General features: G+C 45.4%; 1 pseudogene across 1 annotated transcript; it reads left to right on the top strand.

Moving 5' to 3' along the window:
* The first annotated feature begins 370 nt into the window (after nucleotides 1–370).
* Nucleotides 371–3,843, top strand: LOC101006056 (annotated as a pseudogene). The gene has a single exon (XR_163023.5). The product of XR_163023.5 is annotated as an LON peptidase N-terminal domain and RING finger protein 1 pseudogene (transcript).
* The last annotated feature ends 226 nt before the right edge of the window (nucleotides 3,844–4,069 follow it).

Consider the following 4,069-nt stretch of genomic DNA (forward strand, 5'->3'; position numbering starts at 1 on the left):
ACACCCCTCCATAATCAAGCATACTTGATTGATGTAAACGTCCCTGTTTCATTGCAGGTTATGCCATGAATAAAGACCATCAAAACAATTACATGGGCACAGTCAAGTTCGACTGCCAAAGTAGTTATGACAAAGGTAAGTTTCTGCTTGGGAGATTAACATTTTTCCAGCTTTAGGTATATCAATATACCATGTATGTAAATTATATATAAATATAATTTTAAATTATATGTGTAAAATGTGTATATATGGTTTACCTCTTTTTTTTTTTTTTTACATTATTAAGGATTCAGTTCAGTGATAATAAATACCTTTGTAGGGGCCGCGTGCGGAGTCGCGTGCCCGGGAGGCTCCGGGACCGTGGCGGCGGGCGGCGGCAGCTCAGCCCTCCGCGGGCCATGTCCTCTCCGGCTGTGGCGAGGAGTCCCCCGGGAGGGAGTCGGGAGGTGGCTCCGGCGCCGCAGGGCGGAGGCCGGTTCTGGGAAGTGGGCGGTGGCAGCGGCCTTCGGCTGGAGCGCGCGCCCGCGGAGTCGGAGCGCTGGGACCTGCTGCTCCGCTGGAGGGAGCTGCTGGCGCTGGGCGGCCACCTGAGGGGCGCGCCGGAGGCGTTCGCGGCGGCGCTGCGCCGCGGGGCCCCGGCCAGGCCCGAGTGCCTGGGCGCCCTGGTGGGACTGCCTGGTGTTCAACTACCGGCTCCGCCACGGGCTGAGCTGGAGCGCGGCCCCGGCTGCGGGCGCGGACGGCGGCGCCTGCGGGGTCTTCAGATGCCTGGGCTGCCGGGGCTGCCTGAGCTGCCTGGGCTGCCTGAGCGAGCCGGTGCCGTGCCTTGTGGCCACAGCTACTGCCGCCGCTGCCTGCGGAGGGAACTCCGGGCCCGCTGCCGCCTCTGCCGGGACCGGCTGCCGCCCCCCACCGCCAGTGCCACTGATGCTGAAGGGACCGCCCCGCGGCCGCCGCCTCTGGCGGCCGCCATCGCCGCCTCAGACTTCAGAACCAGCGTCGTCCTCAAACACCTGGCGGAGAAGTGGTTCCCGGGCCAGCGCGAGCGGCCCCGGGCGGCTGGCAGACTCGGGGAGCTGCTGCACCAGGGGCGCTACCGGGAGGCCTTGGCCGCCGCCTGCGAGGCGCTACGAGCAGAGCCCAGTGACTTGATTGTAAAAATGTACAGAGCGGAATCATATGCTGGTCTCCAAGAGTTTAAAGCAGCCATAGAAGATTTCAATGCAGTTCTTTTTCAACTTCCAGATTGGCCTGAGGCTTACTTCAGGAAAGGAAAAGTACTCTATGATGCTAGTTTTTTAGGTGATGCCTTACAACTCTTGTCTTCAGTGCTTAGCCCTTGATGAAGATGTTGCACCTGCAAAGCTGCAAGTGCAAAAGATTTTATGTGATTTATTATTACCTGAAACCTTAAAAGAAGGCCTGAAGGAATCTTCCTGGAGTTCATTACCGTGTACTAAAAACAGACCTTTTGATTTTCCTTCAGTGATGGAAGAGTCTCAGTCTCCCAGTGAACCTAGCCCAAAGCAGAGTGAAGAAATACCAGAGGTCACTTCAGAGCCCGTCAAAGGAAGCTTAAACCGTGCTCGGTCAGCACAGTCTATACATTCAACAGAAACGCCTGCCAGAGAGGACCGTTTAAAAAGAGTGTCCTCAGAACCTGTTCTGTCTGTTCAAGAAAAAGGTGTTCTGCTGAAAAGAAAGTGGTCTCTTTTAGAACAGGATGTGATTGTAAATGAAGGTGGAAGAAATAAGCTTCAAAAACAAGGAGAAACTCCCAATGAAGTCTGTATGTTTTCCTTAGCTTATGGTGATATTCCAGAAGAATCAATCGATGTCTCGGATTTCGAATGTTCTGTCTGCGTGAGGTGGTTTTTTGAGCCAGTAACAACCCCTTGCGGACGTTCATTCTGTAAGAATTGTCTTGAGCGTTGTTTAGAACATGCACCATATTGTCCTCTTTGCAAAGAAAGCTTAAAAGAGTATCTAGCAGATAGGAGATACTGTGTCACACAGCTGTTGGAAGAATTAATAGTGAATTATCTGCCTGATGAACTGTCTGAGAGAAAAAAAAATATATGATGAAGAAACTGCTGAACTCTCACACTTGACCAAGAATGTTCCAATATTTGTTTGTACTATGGCCTACCCCACTGTGCCTTGCCCTCTCCGTGTATTTGAGCCAAGATATCGATTGATGATTCGAAGAAGTATGCAGACTGGAACCAAACGGTTTGGCATTGTGTGTCAGTGATACACAAAATAGTTTTGCAGATTATGGTTGTATGTTGCAAATGAGAAACGTGCATTTCTTACCTGATGGAAGGTCTGTGGTTGATACAGTTGGAGGAAAGCGGTTTAGGGTTTTAAAAAGAGGAATGAAAGATGGATATTGCACTGCTGACATTGAATATCTGGAAGATGTTAAGGTTGAGAATGAAGATGAGATTAAGAATCTCAGAGAGCTTCATGATTTGGTTTACTCTCAAGCCTGCAGCTGGTTTCAGAATTTAAGAGACAGATTTCGAAGCCAAATTCTTCAGCACTTTGGATCAATGCCGGAGAGGGAAGAAAACCTTCAGGCAATCCCTAATGGACCCGCATGGTGTTGGTGGCTTCTTGCGGTTCTCCCTGTAGATCCACGATACCAGCTGTCGGTTTTGTCAATGAAGTCTTTGAAAGAATGGTTGACAAAGATACAGCATATACTGACCTATTTTTCTAGAGACCAATCTAAGTAACTGCTTGGATCTCCCTTTAAAATTACCCTAATCTGGCTGCGTCGATGGCCAGATTGTCCGCTGCCTTTGCACATCTAGTGCTGGTTTCAGAAATGTAATGAAACTTTTCTTTTTCCTTCAACCTCCTGAATCATGTGGTTCTGCAAATGAATACCTTCAACTAGGATTTAGACCACTAAGAACTTGCACAGAAAAACACGCGCTGAATGTGTGTTAAACCTCTACATTGTGAAGTTGCACTATGTACTATACTCTAAAATGAAATAAGAACTCAGTGAGAGAGTGTGTGCGTGTGTGTGTGCGTGCATGCATGCGTGCTTGTGGGGGTTGGGTAGTGTGTGTGCATTTTCTCTGGCTTTAAAATTTTAAAACAAACAAAAAAGCCATAGAGAGCAGAACTTGCTGAGGGTCATTTGTTGCCCAAGTTTACAAGAGTAGCGATACAAGTTTTTGGAAATTGAATTTGCCTCAGATATATCTGTCCTAATGCTTATATTTGCACAAGTATGTAAAATATCATGTTGAGGATCATTCTTTGTTGGAAATACTGCTCTTGCTGAACTGTCTTGACCATTGACTATGACACAGTTTCTTATTTATGTAAATACTTGCATCACAGTGGCCAACAGGCATTGGATGCAGAACCTAGAGCCAGTTTTCAGGAACAACTGTAAACCTGACATGGTACTGTGCATCTATTCATAAAACACTCAAAACTGTGAAAATATGGTTTACATTTAATTGTACATAAAGGTAAAAGGAGAACTCAATTCAGTACCAGTTAGTTTGTACATTTTAGGAGGCTTTTCACATTAACTGCCCATTTACATAATTTATAGTTTGACATGATGTGTTTAAAAAAAAAAAAATACATAGTATAAACCCATTAAGGATCTGGGAGAAGAGAAGAAGTTTAATATAGAACTAAGCTTTTAAAGTTTGTTTTTGTTTTTAATTCTGGTCTCGGAGCAAATGCTAGTTATGCCTTATTCATATCACAGTTAGATGACCATGCTGTGACATGGTTTATATTCATGCTGCCCTAGAAACTTTTGTAATTATTTGTTGCAAATTTGTGACTATCCTTATTAACTTTCTTTTATGTAAGTAATTTGTAAAAATTTCTTAAAATTTTTGCTTTTCCTTATTTAATTTTGAATAAAAGCTAAATTCCTAAAAAAAAAATAAATAAAAAATAAATAAATAAATACATTTGTATTCTTATTTTTTCCTCATCCCCCTCTCCCCTCTTCCTAGCCTCTGATACATATATCCGATGAGAGAGAGAGAGAGAGAAAGAGAGAGAGAGAGTCTGGTTCTGTCACCCA

The sequence above is a fragment of the Papio anubis genome, chromosome 20 (genome assembly GCF_008728515.1).
Source record: "Papio anubis isolate 15944 chromosome 20, Panubis1.0, whole genome shotgun sequence".
NCBI classification, from domain to species: domain Eukaryota; kingdom Metazoa; phylum Chordata; class Mammalia; order Primates; family Cercopithecidae; genus Papio; species Papio anubis.